The following is a 21729-nucleotide window of genomic DNA, read 5'->3' as shown; positions in this document are numbered from 1 at the left end:
TGGAGGGGAGGGGCGTGGAGGGTTGGCTGAGACTCGTGGTGGGTATTAAGAAGGGCACGTTATTGCACAGAGCACTGGCTGTGATGCATAAACAATGAATCTTGGAAGCCTGAAAAAATAAAATAATGTTTAAATTTAAAAAATAAAAAGGACTTATGATCAATGTATGACTCACATTCCTTCTTGTTTACCTACAAGCACTTGACTAATGTGTAACTTTCTTCTTCTCCTTTGGTGGCTGTTATCTTGTATCTAATAAATAGATACAGGACTGAGGAGTTGTTCCAGGCCACAGTCCTCTCAGCTGTCATCCCCTGCTCTCTCTCTCTTACAACTGACTTCTTTGTACCTCATTCTTCTCCCGTGCACCATTAGGAACCGGCACATATGTTTTAACATCATTCATTGGTGTCTTTTCATTTCCATTTGAAGAACTCCATTTAGAATTATTTTAGAAGGCAGGTCTAGTGGAGACCAACTCCCTCAAATTTTGTTTGGGAGCGTCTTTATCTCTCCTTCATTTCTTAAGGACAGCTTTGCTGGGTAAATATTCTTGGTTAGCAGGTGTTTCTCTGAGCACTTCAAATATATCAACCCCATTCTTATGGCCTCTCAGGTATCTGTGTTAGTCCCTTCAGTTTTGCTGAGCCTGATTAAAATAATCATTCTGAATTCCTTTTCAGGAAACACAGATCTCCATTTCCTTGTGGTCAGTGCCAGAAAATGACTGTGTTCCTTTGAGAGTGTCATATCTGCTTGGTGTTTACTGTTTCCTGGCTTCGTGTTGATGTCTATGCATTGCAGGGTTAGTCACCTCTCCCAGCCTTTTCAGACTGCCCTCTGAATGGAATGTGAGGAAAGACTTTCATGTGAAGGTGGTACAAGAACATTGTCTGGGTGGGTGCAGCATCTCCAGTTCTGAGAAAGAAGCAATAGTTTTGTCTCTGTGCACCTCCATCAGCTGAGGCCAAGATCTGCAAAGACCCTGGGGTCTCCTTTGTTGCCAAGTTGTCACCTGTCTATGATGGCAGTGGAGGCTGGGGCTGTTGGGAGTCCTCAGGAGCAAAGGCTGCTAGAGTCCTCTTCTTGATTGTGGGGAGAATTTGTAGTCAAGTGGATTCATTTTAGTAGCAGGTCTGGTGTGCTGGACCTCACATTGTCAGTGGAGCTGGGATCTCAGTCATAGAGGTGCACAGACCTAACTGAGCACTTGGGGTGTGGACACAGGAGCAATTTCTGTGGCAATGGAACCAGTGCCTGAGGTCTGGGCCTGTGCAGATCACTCATATAACCGGATTCTCTATGGCTTAAGTAGTGACTCAAGCTGTGGCAGGGGCGCAGGAATGACAGGGGACAGCAGTGGCTGGGACCCAGGGGCATGGCACAGAAGCAGCATGCCTCATGGATGGTGGAGCAAAGCCCCAGCTTAGGTGCCTTAGGTGGGGCACAGGGCATTGGCAGTCTGGCCCTGTTGATGATGGGTCAAAGCTGTGACTTAAGACCCAGTGGGCAGGACACAGAGCAGTAGGAACAAGGCCCCAGGATGACAGGCCAAGGCCCCAGTTGAGTACACATGAGGTGTGCACAGAGCAACAGGACTGCTTGTATGAAACTGGGTCAAAGCCCGTATCAGGAAGAGGGGTGTAGAACCACAGTTGCATGGCCCTAGTGTTGTTTGCTCAAACCTCCAAATGTGGAACAAGGGGTGGAGTCCAGTGCAGCTGCATCTCCAGCCATTGTAGATGGTAAGGTTCTGTGGGATCCTAATCCTGGAGAGTGGAGCACAGTAGGGACCTGGGCCCCTGGGGGCAGGTCTCACCACAGCAAGAGCTAAAGCCCTGGGAAGGGAATGAAGCGGCAGATCTCGGGGGACTCCTGCTCCCCCAGCTCCATCAGGGGGTTCAGCATTAGAGGAGACTGTGGGGGTCTTTGGTTGCATAGATGCAGATTGCACAGGTGAGCAGGATGGCTGGAGTCCTCCTGTTCTCGTTTCCCTGCAGGTGAAATCCCTCTGAGGGCATCTTCCTTGCTCTGAGCTGCTCCAGACTAAAGGATGGATGACACAGGCAAAATGCTTCCTGTGCTTTTCTGTGCAGTCATCCTTAGTTTTTGTGCCCAGATGGTTTTGCTGTTTCCTCAGGATAGTCCCGCCCTTTCCCAGAACCAATGTCATCAACTTGTGTTGTTCATTTATTGTTTTTGTTGATGTTTTTACAGAAGTAAGGGTGGTACCCTCTCCTTTTATCTATTATCTATCTATCTATCTATCTAACTATTATCATCTATCCTTACCTTTTGATTATTTGCATTTGTTGTTTATCAGGAGAGACCAGATAGGGAGATCCTAATCACCTGACTTCAACTGGAACATCTGTAAGACTTTGTCTTAATGTCTTTCTCTAGCAGGTTTGCCTTCTCTTCTTTCTCAGACAGTTCTACACATTGATTTTTTTTTCCTTTCAATAGTCATACTTTCCTGATTCTTTGTAGGCTTGTGAATTTTTGTGAAAACTGGACATTTCAATCTTGGTAATAGTTGGCCATAATACTTGGTAATAATTGATAATCCTGGAAGTTAGATCTCTCCTCCCCTGCAGGCTGTAGAGCTTTGTTAGGTGCTATTTTTTGCTCTTGGTTTTTGGTCATTCTGTTGTGTACAGAGTCTCTGTCCCAGGAATCCAGCTAATGTGCCAACCTAAGAACCTCTCAGGTCATTTATGAGCCTGCACCTTTCCCTGGGCAAGGGTAGCTTTCTAAATGTCCCTGTACCTGCGGTTCTACCGCACCTGCTGTCCAGGCGGAGACGGATCACAGATGCTTCCTGCCTCTCCATCTGCCCTGACAGCTCTTCTCAGTCATTCAGCACGACTTAGAGATTCCAGTGGATTCAGCATACTATCTCATTACAGGTTTTTTATTACAGCTTTATTCACGTATCATTCACTGATTTAAGGGTAAGGTTTTCAGTATATTCATAGAGTTGTGCCACTATCACTATAATAAACTTCAGAACATTTTCATCAGCCCTAAAAGAAACCTTGTGTCACTCCCCCTTTTCTCCCATCACCTTTCCCCAGCCCTAGGCAACCACTCATCTACCTTCTGTCTCTGTAGATTTGCCTTATGGACATTTGTTAAACGGGAATCATAAAACGCATGGTCCTTTGTGACGGGCTCTTACACATAGTATGTTGTCAGGCACATTCTTGCTGTCATTAGGGTGTTAACTTGCATTTCCCTTAGTGAAGGAGAAAAAGCACATTTCAGTATGCATGTTTATCATTCAGATTTCTTCTTTGTTTCTTTCTCATTTATCCCCTTTCCCAGCATTCACCGTGCTCTGTCCCTTGGGAGACCATCCTCCATGGACCACATACATAATGAGCTCTCCAAATATTCCCGTGCTTTCTGGCTGCCACTCTAGTTTGGCAAATCCGAAGCTTTAGGGCATTTACAATGTAAGTAGTCTGTCTGATGCTCACTGACCAGAGCAGTGCTTACATAACCTGTGGACTGGTGTTTGGTGCTAACATGTGTAGCAAAGAATTTCTCCTTATTTGTGCCTTGTCTTTTCACTTTCTTAATGAAGTCTTTTGTGAACAGCAGTTTTAAGTTTTAAGCTAATGACATACATGAATTTTTTTCTCTATTGCAAATGTCTTCCATGTTCTGCATAACAAGTTCTTTCTTAAAATCATAAAGTTTTTTTTTGTAAACTTTTGTGAAATTCTATGGATTTCAATTGATTTGTTTTTGCAGGTGTATGGCGTGAAGAAAAGATTCAAATCTAGGGTTTTCCTTCATGAATAGCTAGTAGTCGATTCACTTTTTATTGAAAACCCCATCCTTTCTCCTCTGTCCTAGAGTCCTGCTTGTGTCAACAACCCATGATCCACATATAGTTGAGATTAATTCTAAACTCCTCATTTTGTACACTGGTCTCCTTTTTCATCTCTTTGACAATCTTCTACAGGTTATCCTAGCTTTATACATTGTGTTGCATTAGATAAAGACCGTAAAGACAACAGAGTGTCTTTGCAAGTTTTCAAGTTCGAGAAGCACATTTCCAAGTTCCAAAAACATGTTTCATCTCAGCTGGGAACATGCATGTCAGGTGACTAAATGTGTTTGTTGCTCTGTGCATGTCCCTGAATGACACTGAAAGTCCCATGAGTACTGATTGTGGGGTTAAACAATTTTTAGCAACTAGGAGAATTTGCAAATACAGAATCTGGGAATCATGAGGATTCAGTAAAAATGTAAATTTCTGCCAAACTGGTGATGTGTCTGATGGATGCAAGAGGCTGAGCAGGAGCGAAGTGGGGGCAGCTCTTACATTCTATGGCTGTCACGGTCAGGTAGTCAGTAAATGTAAATCCCAATAAACCATGCAAATCTAAAATATAAAAGCATGAAGCGTTTTTAATTCTTGAAAATCCCAATCTACATTGGCCCTGTGAGGGTTCTTGAATTTATTTCTTCTTGTATCATGCCCTGAAGAGAAGTATTCTGTCAGCTTATTGATGGTGTAAACTATAGATCAAGTAAAACTACTTCCCAGAATTAGGGTAGGTCTTAAGTTTGCTTCCTAAGCAGGAATATTGATCGTGGACTTTCCAGACTCTACTTCCAATATTTAGCACTTTTTCATGGAGCACCTAATTCCTGCCTCTTAATACACCTGCCAAATTTCGGTACTGTATCTTCTCAGAGGACAATCTGCTCAAGAAAATCAGAACCAAAGGAAAGGAGGAAAGAGTAAGTTATATGGAGAGCAGAAAAGGAAACATATATCAAGGACTAAGAGAGGCTTAGAGGGATTCATGGAGAGGAGTGTACTTACTGAACCCTCCCACTCTCATGCATATTCTCTCTCCCCTACACACATGGACCCACATCCCCCTTCTCTCCACACACAGGCAGAGATCTCTGTGATGTCTGTGCAGCATTGCATTGTGGTGGCCCAGCTCCTGGTGGAGAACTCCCCAGCCCTTATCCACCGAGGGATGCCCCAGGAGGAGTGTTGAGTCAGAGATGCAGGATGTTTTCTGTCCTTGGGAGGAAACCAGACTGTTGAGAGAAGGGACTGTCAACATTTTTCTGATTTCCTTTCTCTTAAGGACTTCCTTGGTATTAGCCATTTAAAGACCTTCTACGAGGAATTCTTGTGGCTACCAACCTATTTCACCAAGGCATGAACACTGAGCGGGTGAACATTGCCTCCAACTACCGCGTGCCTGAAGCTTCCCACACCTACATGCATGGGGTCAGCTCCACAACCATGGAGCATCCTCATGCTCCTCTCACCCCCTGATTTTCTATGTCTTCTCACCTTACATCCTTGTCCCTCCTTTTGGGTGTCTTCCTACCATGGGCTCTTTGCAGGACTAACCTCTGTCTCCTTCCAGGTGGCCTGAGCAGGCCAGCTTGGCCCTCACATTTGTGCCAGATGAAAATGATGCCAAGATCCTCACTGATGTGCAGGGTCGCCTTGAGGTCAGTAGCAATGAGCTGCCCAATGAGATGCACATCTCCTACAGTGAGTCTGGATCTCAGGAAACTGGCTCCTCCAACTCTTCAGTCTCCTTGTTCCTTAGTGTATGTGTCCTGAACCATACCGTGCATGAAGTGGGTGCCCAGTGCATGATGGCTTCATGACACCTTTATGCCCCCAACCTTGTTTCCATGTTGGGGTATTTGTTTATTTCTATATGGGGTCCCTCTCCTCTCTCATCTAATTATTTCCCTTTATGCACCCCCAGTCTAACCTCTGACCCCACACCCCACACAAGCTCTTGCATGTATAGGCGTCTCAGTTCTGCCAACCCCACATGGCCTCTCCATGACTTAATGTAACTGCCATCTTTTCTCAGTAGGTGCACGGCCATAGGAGAGGGCTCACCCATCCCTTCTGGAATGTGACACTCTGTTCAGGAGATGACAGCAGGCACGAGGGTGGGGAGGACTCTACGCCTACCTGACCCCCCGACGCTACCCCATGACTTTCCCCTTCTGCATCACCACCCATCCTGAACCCCCATTTCCTGATTTGTTAGAATTTTTCAAAGAAAATTAAAATGAAATATACACACATCTGTGGTATCTGTAAGTATCAGAGTCTGGGATGAGGGTCCTTTAGGGCAGGATTCATGGTGGATGTCTGTAAGGGCTTGGGACTCATGTACCATACTGCGGAGCACAGGTGACAGGCCAGTCACGTGCTTTCCTTTTCTTGTAGTACCTCTGCCTGCTTTGGGATGTTGGACCTGCCAGCACCATGGATGAGTCAGGAAGAGTTCTCTCCTTTTCATTGTTGGAAGACTTTGAGAAGGACTGGTGTTGATTCTTCCTCCAATATTTGGTAGACTTCACCAGTGAAGCCACATGATCCAGGACATCTCTGTGATTTGATTACTGATTCGATCTTCTTACTAGTTATGGGTCTTGTCAGGTTGGTTGTTTCTTCATGATTAGCCTTCATTGGTTGTCTGTTTCTGTGAATTTGTCCATTTCATCCAGAGTTTCCAAATTCTTCATGTTTTTCTTGTTATTTCAGTATGGCTATTCCCTGTTCATTAACTGCTGGTCTTTAATTGTTAAACTATTTTACTTCACAAAATATAGAGTACTTAGAAGTTGTGAAATTAGGAGAAGTTTTCCAAAGAATGTAGGATAACTCAAACATCCATAACCCATACACAAAAATTGATATGTATTACAGTTTATTCTTTCTAATTAATTTCTTTAAATTTTATTTTAATTTCTTTAAATTTCTTCAAAATTCTTTTTATAATTAATTTATTTATTTTCAGCATGACAGTATTTATTATTTTTTCACCACACCCAGTGCTCCATGCAATCCATGCCCTCTATAATACCCACCACCTGGTACCCCAACCTCCCACCCCCTCACCACTTCAAACCCCTCAGATTGTTTTTCAGAGTCCATAGTCTCTCGTGATTCACCTCTCCTTCCAATTTACCCCAACTCCCTTCTCCTAACTCCCCATGTACTCCATGCTATTTGTTATGCTCCACAAATAAGTGAAACCATATGATAATTGACTCTCTCTGCTTGACTTCTTTCATTCAGCATAATCTCTTCCAGTCCCGTCCATGTTGCTACAGAAGTTGGGTATTCATCCTTTCTGATGGAGGCATAATACTCCATAGTGTATATGGACCACATTTTCCTTATCCATTCATCCATTGAAGGGCATCTTGGTTCTTTCCACAGTTTGGCGACCTTGGCCATTGCTGCTATAAACATTGGGGTACAGATGGCCCTTCTTTTCATGACATCTGTATCTTTGGGGCAAATGCCCAGGAGTGCAATGGCAGGGTCATAAGGAAGTTCTATTTTTAATTTCTTGAGGAATCTCCACATTGTTCTCCAAAGAGGCTGCACCAACTTGCATTCCCACCAACAGTGTAACAGGGTTCCCCTTTCTCCACATTCCCTCCAACATATGTTGTTTCCTGTCTTGTTAATTTTGGCCATTCTAACTGGTGTAAGGTGATATCTCAATGTGGTTTTAATTTGAATCTCTCTGATGGCTAGTGATGATGAACATTTTTTCATGTGTCTGATAGCCATTTGTATGTCTTGATTGGAGAAGTGTCTGCTCATACCTTCTGCCCATTTTTTGATATGTTTGCCTGTTTCGTGTGTGTTGAGTTTGAGGAGTTCTTTATAGATCCTGGATATCAACCTTTTGTCTGTACTGTCATTTGCAAATATCTTCTCCCATTCCGTGGGTTGCCTCTTTGTTTTTTTGACTGTTTCCTTTGCTGTGCAGAAGCTTTTGATTTTGATGAAGTCCCAAAAGTTTATCTTCGCTTTTGTTTCCTTTGCCTTTGGAGACATATCTTGAAAGAAGTTGTTGTGACTGATATCGAAGAGATTACTGCCTATGTTCTCCTCTAGGATTCTGATGGATTCCTGTCTTACGTTGAGGTCTTTTATCCATTTTGAGTTTATCTTTGTGTATGGTGTAAGAGAATGGTCGAGTTTCATTCTTCTACATATAGCTGTCCAGTGTTCCCAGCACCATTTATTGAAGAGACTGTCTTTTTTCCACTGTATATTTTTTCCTGTTTTGTCGAAGATTAATTGACCATAGAGTTGAGGGTCCATATCTGGGCTCTCTACTCTGTTCCACTGGTCTATGTGTCTATTTTTATGCCAGTACCATCCTGTCTTGGTGATCACAGCTTCGTAATAAAGCTTGAAATCAGGTAACGTGATGCCCCCAGTTTTATTTTTGTTCTTCAACATTTCCTTAGCGATTCGGGTCTCTTCTGATTCCATATAAATTTTTGGATTATTTGCTCCAGATCTTTGAAGAATACTGGTAGAATTTTGATCAGAATGGCATTAAAAGTATATATTGCTCTAGGCAGTATAGACATTTTAACAATGTTTATTCTTCCAATCCAAGAGCATGGAATGGTCTTCCATCTTTTTGTGTCTTCCTCAATTTCTTTCATGAGTGTTCTGTAGTTCCTCAAGTACAGATCCTTTATCTCTTTGAATAGGTTTATTCCCAGATATCTTGTGTTTCTTGGTGCTATAGTAAATGGAATTGATTCTCTAATTTCCCTTTCTGTATTTTCATTGTTAGTGTATAAGAAAGCCACTGATTTCTGCAAAATTGACTTTGTATTCTGCCACATTGCTGAATTGCTGTATGAGTTCTAGTAGTTTGGAGGTGGAGTCTTTTGGGTTTTCCATATAAAGGATCACGTCATCTGTGAATAGAGAGAGTTTGACTTCTTCATTGCCAATTTGGCTACCTTTTATTTGTCTTTGTTGTCTGATTGCTGTTGCTAGGACTTCTAATACTATGTTGAACAAGAGTGGTGAGAGTGGGCATCCTTGTCTTGTTCCTGATCTCAATGGGAAGGCTGCAAGCTTTTTCCCATTGAGGATGATATTTGCTGCGGGTCTCTCATAGATAGATTTGATGAAGTTCAGGAATGTTCCCTCTATCCCTATACTTTGAAGCGTTTTATCAGGAACAGATGCTGGATTTTGTCAAATGCTTTTTCTGCATCAATTGAGAGGACCATGTGGTTCCTCTCTTCTCTTACTAATTGTTCTATCACATTGATTGATTTGCGAATGTTGCACCATCCTTGTAGCCCAGGGATGAATCCCACCTAGTCATGGTGGATAATCTTTTTAATGTGCTGTTGGATCCTGTTTGCTAGGTTCTTGTTGAGAATCTTAGCATCCATATTCGTCAGTGATATTGGTCTGAAATTCTCCTTTTTGGTAGGGTCTTTGCCTGGTTTGGGGATCAGGGTAATGCTGGCTTCATAGAAAGAGTCTGGAAGTTTTCCTTCTGCTTCAATTTTTTGAAACAGCTTCAGGAGAATAGGTGTTATTTCTTCTTTGAAAGTTTGGTAGAATTCCCCAGGGAATCCGTCAGGTCCTGAGATTATTCCCTGCATATTCTCAGATCACAATGCTTTGAAACTGGAGCTCAATCACAACGAAAAGTTCAGAAGGAACTCAAATACCTGGAAGCTAAAGGCCACCTTTTAAGAATGCTTGGATCAACCAGGAGATCAAATAACTGAAACAATTCATGGAAACCAATGAGAATGAAGACACTTCAGTCCAAAACCTATGGGATACAGCAAAAGCTGTCCTAAGGGGGAAATACATAGCCATCCAAGCCTCCCTCAAAAAAATTGAAAAATCCAGAACACACCAGCTGTCTCTACACTTTAAAGAACTGGAGAATCAAGAACAAATCAAACCAACTCCACACATAAGAAGGGAAATCATCAAGATTAGAGCTGAGATCAATGAGGTAGAAACCAGAGATACAGTAGAATGTATCAATTAAACTAGAAACTGGTTTTTTGAAAGAATCAATAAGATCGATAAACCATTGGCAATACTAATTGCCACTAAAAGGAAAGAGAGAACACTAAACGCTAACACTAAAAGAAAAGAGAGAAAGCCCAAATTCATAAAATTATGAATGAAAAGGGAGAGATCACAATGAACACCAAGGAAGTAGAAACAATAATCAGAAGTTATTATCAACAGTTATATGTCAATAAGCTTAGCAACCTAGATGAAATGGATGCATTCCTGGAAAACTATAAACTCCCAAAATTGAACCAGGAAGAAATCGACAATCTGAATAGACCAATATCTAGTAACAAGATTGAAGCAGTGATCAAAAACCTCTCCCCAAAAAAAACAAGAGCCCAGGACCTGACAGATTCCCTGGGGAATTTCTTCAAATTTTATTTGAACAGAGTGAACACACAAGGTTATGTTAGCTTCAAGTATAAAACACACTGATCACTTCTGTAATCACGCTATGCTCACCACAGTGTAGCTGCCGTCTGTCACCACACATGATGTGACAGTGATTCCCTGCGGTGTGCCTTTCATTCCTATCACTCCTCATTCCAGAACTGGAGCCTATGTCTCCCTCTCCCCTTCTCCCATTGTGCCCATCCCCTACCCCTTGCCTCTGGCAGCCATCAGTGGGTTTCCTATATTTACAAGTCTGATTCAGCATTTGTGTGTTTTTTTCTTTTCTTTCTTTCTTTCTTCCTTTCTTTCTTTCTTTCTTTCTTTTGTTATTTCTTTTCAGCATAACAGAATTCATTGTTTATTCACCACAGCCAGTGCTCTATGCAGTACATACCCTCCATAATACCCACCACCTGGCTCCCCCAACCTTTCCACTCCCCTCCCCTTTAAAACCCTCAGATTGTTTTTCAGAGTCCATAGTCTCTCATGGTTCATCTCCCCTTCCAATTTCCCTCAACTCCCTTCTCCTCTCCATCTTCCTATGTCCTCCATGTTATTTGTTATACTCCACAAATAAGTGAAACCATGTGATAATTAACTCTCTCTGCTTGACTTATCTCACTCAGAATAATCTCTTCCAGTCCCGTCCCATCTTTGCCAAGTTCATCGATTTTAAGTTTTATTCACATTATTTATTCCACATTCTTATATTTGTTTTTTATTTATTACAAATACATTTTGTTTTTTATAAATTTGTTTACAAATTTGTACAAATTTGTTTGATATTTCACTTCCTCCTTTCCAAATTCTTTTCTAACATTTTTTATTTCTCTTTTTCCTTCTCTTTCTTTTTTTTTTAATATTTGAGCACACTTGATACACAGGGTTCCTTTCATTTCAGATGTACAAAATAGTGATTCACCATATAATCCAACAATTCCACTTTTGGGTGTTTACCCAAAGGAAATGAAAACATCAGTTCTATGATTATGTTTTGAATGGGGTGTAGCTATTTTAAAATATGAAGTTTAACAGAAGAGCCAGCAGCTCCCAACATTGGGAGCTGCTCTGACACTGATAGTTGGGCTCAGTGTGGTCAGAAGCTGCCAAATGTCCATATTCCTCTTGGCCATATTCCTCTCCTGTGGGACATGAGCCTCATAGAACATCAGCATCAGACAAGGACATTCTGAAACCACAACATCGCTTTGTGTCATTACAGATAAAACAAGGCACTACAAAACCCACGGAATAACACGCATGTCCCTGTGTCAGCCAATGTGAGCAATCGCTGCTTCTCCACCATGACTGCTCTCTCCTCACTCTTGTCTGGCCTAGTGGAGAGCAGACTCACTGAGATGCTCAACCATGGGATTGCCCACACGTCCTGACAACATGCAATCTGGAGTGGGCCCCAGCTTCCGTGGGTCCTCTCCAATATTCCCATCCAAAGCCCATGTCCCTTAGGTTCCAACACCTTCATATTAAGATGCCCCATGGACCCCAAAGGTGTGCATTCTCTCTCACTGCAACAGGTAATAGATCCAGTTTGAATGCCCTACAGGTGCTCCTGGTGGTCTTGGGCTGAAGAGCTTTGAACCATGTTACCCTTTGGTCTTTCACAATTGTTTTTGTGTCTTTTAATTTGCTCATGGACATGAGTTTGTATCTTTGTAAGAGTGTGGTTGGCACGCAGATATTTCATACTTTTCCTATAGGTTTTCAACACTAGACTGTGCTTAGAGAATTTCTTCATCCTACAGTTGTAAACATTTCATGTATATTTTCACCTTGGTAGAAATGAGGAGCGGAGGGTTTCACAAGGGTGAACGGAAACATGGAGAATTGTCTGAACTTGGGAAAAAGTGTGGGGAGGAGCAAGAGGTAAAGGATGCTAAGGTGGTGGAATCTAAGATGTCCATCTTCTGCTTTATGAGGTTTACAAGTACATACAGAGCCTACATGTTGTAGCCAATATACCCTCTCACCTGGGCTCAGTGAAGACTTAATGAGCCTCCTTATGTTTACCAGGTGAACACAACCAACACCAAAACATCCAAAGTAATAGAGATAACAGTGAGCTCCAGGGATGGGCATCTTGAACACTTATGACTTAGATGTGATAATCACATTTTGGTTCATGTCTGTACACTTCAGCTGTCTCAATGCATTGTAATTACACTTTCATGCTACATTTTAGGCATATGTTTCAGATCCACATAGACAAATCTACAACTTCCATTTAAAAGTAAATTTAAGGGGCGCCTGGGTGGCTCAGTGGGTTAAGCTGCTGCCTTCGGCTCAGGTCGTGATCTGAGTCCCGCATCAGGCTCTCTGCTCAGCGGGGAGCCTGCTTCCTCCTCTCTCTCTGCCTGCCTCTCTGTCTACTTGTGATTTCTCTCTGTCAAATAAATAAATAAAATCTTTTTTTTTTTAAAGTAAATTTAATACACATACACCCATGAGTCACACAGTCTCTTCTTTGAGGAGGATCCTGACAACTAAGAGCATTCTAGATAGGTACTGTCTGAAAAGTAGCTATAAGCCACCTGTGGCTACTTAAACTCCTATTCATTTAAAACAATTAAAAATACAACTGCTCAGCACACCAGCCCCATTTCAAGTGCCACCTACATCTCAAAAGCCACATGCATCTCGTGGCCACCACACTGGACAGCGCAGATATAGAACAATTCCTTCCACACAGACTGTTGTATTGGTAGGTGCTGTGCTTCATGCATTGTGGGTCTCAAGTCAAACATATTAGACACATGTAGAGTGAAAAGACCAACATGATTTCTCTTACAGATGACATCAGATTTCTGTCTGGGATGTGAATACATATGAAGCCGATGTGTCACAAAATCAAAGTGGGTTATGTATGGATCTCGTGCCTACAGGTACAAACTGTCCCCAGTTACAAAAGGGAAATCCCTGTCCCTCCACCTCCCTTTCCAGACTGGGGACCCCCTCTGCCATCACATTTCCAGGAGGTGAGGTCTCTTCTAGATGCACTCAGGGGCTAGAGTCAGAGCTGAGTTTTCAGACCAGGAAGTGTAGCTCAGGGAGAGGGATTCTGCTTTTGAGGAGGAGGCCAGAGAAGGACGAGTGGGAGACTCTCCCAGGGTTTTCAGAGCAGCCGTTCTCAAAGTGTGGTCTGGGGAACATCTGAAGTCACTGAGTCCCTTGCACAGAATCCATGAAGTTAACACTATTTTCATAACATCACTTAAACATTGTTTGCCTTTTCACCACTTTGACGTTCACACTCAGGTAAAACTTAGCAAGAATGGAGGTGATGGGTGCACAGGGCAATTGTTATTCTTCACCACTACTCACTTCCATAAAAAGACAAAACACTCTTTCCACCATTTTTCCAAGCCACCATAATGGTCCCATGAATGTCCCAGCAGATGCTCTCAAGAGTATTAATGCCTAGAAGAGAAGCAAAGGCAGATCTTATTAGGCCATGCTCCAAAGTCATCATATCATTTCTAACTGTGATGACGAAGCAGGTTACATTGGGAATTTGAAATCACTGATGATCACTGAGCTGGGAACATTGCTGGGAACCTCATGGGCAGCTTAAACTCCAGTGAAGTGAGAAGCCACAGATTTAATGTACAATTCAAAGATCCAGAAAAATGGCAGAGGAATCCAGACCCATCCTTCCATTTTGGTTTCCTTGTCCTGAGAACCTCAGCTGGCACCATGAAGAAGCAAGACAAAAACACACATGAGGGGAAATCCTTGGATTCTTTCTCTAGGGAGGTAATGCCTATGTGCAAGTAAAATACCTCAAAACAAAAGTAGGACAACACAAAACTAGAATCACATTAAAACATTCTGATTGCAGCATTAAAAATTATCTTTATTAATCATTCTCAACAATTCATCTTTATTAAACATTCTCAACAATCCACATTCAAACATGTCTATATGATGATGTGGGGTGTACAGCCCTTCTACATACAGAAACCGCTTGGAAAATAATTTGTGTAAAATTAACTTCCCCCCCCCTTTTCTTTTTTAACAGAATTCCTTTTTACCTGAAGGAATGAATGACACAGAAACTTGGATTATTAAGACTAGGACATTTGGCAAGACAGTTTCTGGAAGTTGCCATAGGTGGCTCATAGTTACTATTCAAACAGTACATATCCAGTTTCTGAAAAATGAACATGAACTTAACCTTTCATGAAAACCAACTCACATATGCCAGCTGAGAGTACTTGTTGCCTTGATCAAATGTAAGCTCTCAAGAGAAAATCAGAAACTTGTGATGTACCAATAAACTTGACAGCCTCCCATTACTGACAAACTTTTCTATTGGGATCTGTGGTAATATTAAAACAAATATGGGGGTGCCTGCGTGGCGCAGTCAGTTAAGCGTCTGCCTTCGGCTCAGGTTATGATCCCAGTGTCCAGGGATAGAACCCCACATCAGATTGTCTGCTCACTGGAGAGCTTCTCCCTCTTCCACTGCCTGCTACTATGCCTACTTGTGCTCTCTATCTCTCTGTCAAATAAATAAATAAAATCTTTTAAAAAGGCATATTGTTTTTTAAGATTTTATTTATTTATTTGACAGAGAGAGAAGGATCACAAGTAGGCAGAGAAGCAGGCAGAGAGAGAGAGGGGGAAGCAGGCTCCCTGCTGAGCAGAGAGCCTGATGCAGGGCTCTATCCCAAGGCCCTGAGATCATGACCTGAGCTTAAGGCAGAAGTTTAACCCACTGAATCACCAGGAGCCCCCAAAATATGACTTTTTGATAAGTCAATTTCAATCTCATCAACACTGGTATACATACATAACTTAGTTAAACAACACATTACTTTTAAAAAATTTTTATTATTTATTTTATTTCTTTACAGTGTTCCAGAATTCATTGTTTATGCACCACACCTGGTGCTCCATGCACAATGTGCCCTCCATAGTACACACCACCAGGCTCACCCAACCTCCCACTCTTCTCTCCTCCAAAACCTTCAGTTTATTTCTCAGAGTCCACAGTCTCTCCCTCCAATTTCCCCCAACTCACTTCTCCTCTCCATCTCCCCATGTCCTCAGTATTATTCCTTATCATATAAGTGAAACCATATGATAATTGACTCTCTCTGCCTGACTAATTTCCCTCAGTATAATCTTCCAGTCCCATCCATGTTGCTACAAAAGTTGGGTGTTCATCCTTTCTGATGGAAGCATAATACTCCATTGTATATATATATATATATACATCTTCTTTATCCATTTGTCTGTTGAAGGGCATCTTGGTTCTTTCCACAGCTTGGTGACTATGGCCATTGTTGCTATGAACATTAGGGTACAGATGGCCCTTCTTTTCACGACATCTGTATCATTGGGGTAAATACCCAGTAGTGCAATAGGGAAACTCTATTTTTAATTTCTTAAGGAATGTCCACACTGTTTTCCAAAGTGGCTGCACCAAGTTGCATTCCCACCAACAGTGTCAGAGGGTTCCCCTTTCTCTTCATCCTCTCCAACACATGTTGTTTACTGTCTTGTTAATTTTGGCCATTCGGCACATTACTTTTTTAAAAATCATGCATTAGTACAAGATCTATTTCCTGTGCCAGATAGGCCTGTGGATTTTAATGTAACAGAGATTGCAAAAATGTAAAATGCTAGAGCATCTGTCTACAAGAGACCCATTTTGAACCTAAAGATTCACCCAGACTGAAAGTGAAGGGATGGAGAAGCATCTTTCATGCCAATGGGCCTCAAAAAAAGGCTGGGGTAGTGATTCTTATATAAGACAAATTAGATTTTAAGCTAAATACTGTAGTCAGAGACCCAGAAGGACACTACATCATTCTTAAAGGGACTATCCACGAAGATAATCTAACATTTGTAAATATCTATGCCCCCAATATTGGAGCAGCCAATTACTTAAGAAAACTGTTAATCAAGATAAAGAGTCATATTGATATGAATACACTAATCGTAGGAGATCTTAACATGCCTCTTTCAGAAATAGACAGATCATCGAAGCAGAAAATCAATAAAGAAACAAGAGCATTGAATGACACGTTGGAACAGATGGGCCTCATAGATATATACAGAGCATTCCACCCTAAAACAACAGAATACTCATTCTTCTCAAGTGCACATGGAACCTTCTCCAGAATAGACCACAAAATGTGTCACAAATCAGGACTCAACCGATACTAAAAGACTGATATTATTCCCTGCACATTCTCAGATCACAATGCTTTGAAACTGGAGCTCAATCACAACGAAAAGTTCAGAAGGAACTAAAACACCTGGAAGCTAAAGACCACCTTGCTTGAGAAAGCTTGAATCAACCAGTAGATCAAAGAAGCACTGAAACAATTCATGGAAACCAATGAGAATGAAGACACTTCAGTCCAAAACCTATAGGATACAGCAAAGGCGGTCCTAAGGGGGAAATACATAGCCATCCAAGCATCCATCAAAAAAATTGAAAAATCCAGAACAAACCAGCTGTCTCTACACCTTAAAGAATTGGAGAATCAACAACAAATCAAACCAACTCCACACATAAGAAGGGAAATCATCAAGATTAGAGCTGAGATCAATGAGGTAGAAACCAGAGATACAGTAGAATGTATCAATGAAACTAGAAGCTGGTTTTTTGAAAGAATCAATAAGATGGATAAACCATTGGCAATACTAATCCAAAAGAAAAGAGAGAAAGCTCAAATACATAAAATTATGAATGAAAAGGGAGAGATCACAACAAACACCAAGGAAGTAGAAACAATAATCAGAAGTTATTATCAACAGTTAAATGCCAATAAGCTAAGCAACCTAGATGAAATGGATGCATTCCTGGAAAACTATAAACTCCCAAAATTGAACCAGGAAGAAACTGACAACCTGAATAGATCAATATCTAGTAACAAGATTGAAGCAGTGATCAAAAACCTCCCAAAAAACAAGAGCCCAGGACCTGAAGGATTCCCTGGGGGAATTCTACCAAACTTTCAAAGAGGAAATAACACCTATTCTCCTGAAGCTGTTTCAAAAAATTGAAGCAGAAGGAAAACTTCCAGACTCTTTCTATGAAGCCAGCATTACCTTGATACCCAAACCAGGCAAAGACCCTACCAAAAAAGAGAATTTCAGACCAATATCACTGATGAATATGGATGCTAAGATTCTCAACAAGAACCTAGCAAACAGGATCCAACAGCACATTAAAAAGATTATCCACCATGACCAAGTGGGATTCATTCCTTGGCTGCAAGGATGGTTCAACACTCACAAATCAATCAATGTGATAGAAAAAAATAGTAAAAGAAGAGAGAAGAACCACCTGGTCCTCTCAATTGATGCAGAAAAAGCATTTGACAAAATCCAGCATCTGTTCCTGATTAAAACGCTTCAAAGTATAGGGATAGAGGAAACATTCCTGAACTTCATCAAATCTATCTATGAAAGACCCACAGCAAATATCATCCTCAATGTGAAAAAGCTTGCAGCCTTCCCGTTGAGATCAGGAACACAACAAGGATGCCCACTCTCACTACTCTTGCTCAACATAGTATTAGAAGTCCTAGCAACAGCAATCAGACAACAAAGAGAAATAAAAGGTATCCAAGTTGGTAATGAAGAAGTTAAACTCTCTCTCTTTGCAGATGACATGATTCTTTATATGGAAGACCCAAAAGACTCTAGCCCCAAACTACTAGAACTCATACAGCAATTCAGCAATGTGGCAGGATACAAAGTCAATGTGCAGAAATCAGTGGCTTTCTTATACACTAATAATGAAAATGCAGAAAGGGAAATTAGAGAATCGATTCCATTTACATAGCACCTAGAACCATAAAATACCTGGGAATAAACCTAACCAAAGAGGTAAAAGATCTGTACTCGAGGAACTACAGAACACTCATGAAAGAAATTGAAGAAGACGCAAAAAGATGGAAGACCATTCCATGCTTTTGGATCGGAAGAATAAACATTGTTAAAATATCTATACTGCCTAGAGCAATATATACTTTTAAAACGATTCTGATCAAAATTCCACCGGTATTCTTCAAAGAGCTGGAGCAAATAACCAAAAATTTGTATGGAATCAGAAGAGACCCCAAATCACTAAGGAAGTGTTGAAAAACAAAAATAAAATGGGGAGCATCACATTACCTGATTTCAAGCTTTATTACAAAGCTGTGATCACCAAGACAGCATGGTACTGGCATAAAAACAGACACATAGACCAGTGGAACAGAGTAGAGAGCCCAGATATGGACCCTCAACTCTATGGTCAATTAATCTTCGACAAAACAGGAAAAAATATACAGTGGAAAAAAGACAGTCTCTTCAATAAATGGTGCTGGGAAAACTGGACAGCTATATGTAGAAGAATGAAACTCAACCATTCTCTTACACCATACACAAAGATAAACTCAAAATGGATAAAAGACCTCAACGTAAGACAGAAATCCATCAGAATCCTAGAAGAGAACATAGGCAGTAATCTCTTCGATATCAGCCACAGCAACTTCTTTCAAGATATGTCTCCAAAGGCAAAGGAAACAAAAGCGAAAATAAACTTTTGGGACTTCATCAAAATCAAAAGCTTCTGCACAGCAAAGGAAACAGTCAAAAAAAAAAAAAAAAAAACAAAAAAACAAAGAGGCAACCCACGGAATGGGAGAAGATATTTGCAAATGACAGTACAGACAAAAGGTTGATATTTAGGCTCTATAATGAACTCCTCAAACTCACACACACAAAACAGACAATCATATCAAAAAACGGGCAGAAGACATGAACAGACACTTCTCCAATCAAGACATACAAATGGCTATCAGACACATGAAAAAATGTTCATCATCATTAGCCATCAGGGAGATTCAAATTAAAACCACATTGAGATATCACCTTACACCAGTTCAAAATGGTCCAAAATTAGCAAGACAGGAAACAACATGTGTTGGAGGGGATGTGGAGAAAGGGGAACCCTGTTACACTGTTGGTGGGAATGCAAGTTGGTGCAGCCTCTTTGGAGAACAGTGTGGAGGTTCCTCAAGAAATTAAAAATAGAGCTTCCCTATGACCCTGCCATTGCATTCCTGGGTATTTACCCAAAAGATACAGATGTCGTGAAAAGAAGGGCCATCTGTACCCCAATGTTTATAGCAGCAATGGCCACGGTCGCCAAACTGTGGAAAGAACCAAGATGCCCTTCAACGGATGAATGGATAAGGAAGATGTGGTCCATATACACTATGGAGAATTATGCCTCCATCAGAAAGGACGAATAGCCAACTTTTGTAGCAACATGGACAGGACTGGAAGAGATTATGCTGAGTGAAATAAGTCAAGCAGAGATAGTCAATTATCATATGGTTTCACTTATTTGTGGAGTATAACAAATATCATGGAGGACAAGGGGTGTTAGAGAGGAGAAGGGAGTTGGGGTAAATTGGAAGGGGAGGTGAATCACGAGAGACTATGGACTCTGAAAACAATCTGAGGGTTTTGAAGGGTGTGGGAGTGGTGGGAGGGTCACGGTACCAGGTGGTGGGTATTATCGAGCATGGAGCACTGGGTGTGGTGAAAAAATAATGAATACTGTTATGCTGAAAATAAATAAAAAATTAATTGGAAAAAAAAAGAAAATGAGAAACTCATGATTGGATCCTGTAATCAGTGTTCTGATTCCTGGGTCAAGCATTATGATTCCTTTGTTTACGCCTCCTGGAGGACAAATAGCCGTGCTACATAGTGTTCAGGTTAGACTCTCAGGATGCCCAGGGATATGACTGCATATTCACTGCCTGGTCTCCAGAACATTCTCATGATCATCAAAATTTGTTGAATGCAGCAACAAGTGTGAATCTGAAAAGGGAGTTTGAAGGGAGCCACATTACAGATGAAGTGTTCAGAACAGTAAAGGAAGATGCATCATTACACAGATATAAAAAACACTTGCCATCACAATCTTCTTCTGCCCCATTGACCACAGCTGAGGAAGAATCACAAACGATTAAAATTAATGAGGCACAAACTGACATGGGTGAGGACACGCAGCATTAAACACTACATGAGTAGCATTTCCTATATTTCGAGAAGCTTTTCAAGCTTAGGAAACATGAAGTAACAGCTCAACTATGTGCAATTGGAAATAGATATGAAAGATGAAATTATAATTTTGGCCAACACAACAAAGACAGAACTGAAAGACTTGCCAGGGAGGATTCCCAAGGATTCAGCTTACTACAACTTCTTCCTGTATAAACATTCCCATGAGGGAGACAGTTTGAAGTCCATAGTTTTTATTTATTCAATGCTGGGATAGACATGCAGTAAAAAGAGCGGGTACTGTATTCTAGCTGTGAGAGCCCTCTGCCAGAAACTGTTGAAAGACAACTACAAATGGACTTCATTAGAAAGATCGAGATAGGGTGCTTGGGCCTCAGTCAGTTCAGTGTCTGCCTTCAGTTCAGGTCATGACTCAGGGACATGGGATCAAGCCCCATGTCTTGCTCTCTGCTTGGCAGGGAGCCTGCTTATCTCTCTCCTTCTGTCCTCGCCTCTGCTTGTGCATGGTGTCTCTCTCTCTCTCTCTCTCTCTCTCTCTCTTTCTAGCTCAAATAAATAAAATCTTTTTAAAATTTTATTTATTTGACAAACAGAGATCACAAGTAGACAGAGAGGCAGGCAGAGAGAGAGAGAGAGAGAGAAGCAGGTTTCCTGCAGAGTATAGAGCCCCATGTGGGGCTAGATTCCAAAACCCTGAGATCATCACCTGAGCTGAAGGCAGAGGCTTTACCCACTGAGCAACCCAGGCGCCCCTCAAATAAATAAAATCTTAAAAAAAAAAAAAAGGAAAAAAAATGATCAAGAGAGAAAATGGGGATGAGTTAACAGTGGACTTCCTTTATGAAGAAGAACACCCAAAGCAGCAGGCACATAGCAAAGTTTTGCAAAACCAAAAGGTCCTGCAGCAAAATGAGGAATTCAAAAACTTACTAGGAGTCCAGCTGAAAGTGAAGCCACTGATGATTAAAATCATTGTATTGAGGATTCCAATCCTAGCTTTTAATTTTTTTAATTTTCTTTTCTTATTCTTTTTTTCTTTTCTTTTTTTTTTTTTACCGGCCAGATTGAGGGGATATATGAAATTTTTTTTTAATTTCATGTGTTTCTTTTTTTTCCAATTTATTTATTTTCAGAAAAACAGCATTCACTATTTTTTCACCACACCCAGTGTTCCATGCAATCCGTGCCCTCTATAATACCCACCACCTGGTACCCCGACCTCCCACCCCCTCACCACTTCAAACCCCTCAGATTGTTTTCAGAGTCCATAGTCTCTCGTGATTCACCTCCCCTTCCAATTTACCCCAACTCCCTTCTCTCTCTAACACCCCTTGTCCTCCATGATATTTGTTATACTCCACAAATAAGTGAAACCATATGATAATTGA

The 21729-nt window shown here is 41.2% G+C and overlaps 1 pseudogene; it reads left to right on the top strand.

The window, feature by feature from the left end:
- LOC123387584 overlaps positions 1-21308 on the top strand; it is a 39983-nt pseudogene extending 18675 nt beyond the window's left edge.
- The last annotated feature ends 421 nt before the right edge of the window (positions 21309-21729 follow it).

The sequence above is a fragment of the Mustela putorius genome, unplaced genomic scaffold (assembly GCF_011764305.1).
Source record: "Mustela putorius furo isolate JIRA1106 unplaced genomic scaffold, ASM1176430v1.1 tig00003856_pilon_pilon_pilon, whole genome shotgun sequence".
Taxonomy (NCBI): domain Eukaryota; kingdom Metazoa; phylum Chordata; class Mammalia; order Carnivora; family Mustelidae; genus Mustela; species Mustela putorius.
This window is presented reverse-complemented; position numbering and strand designations above follow the sequence as displayed.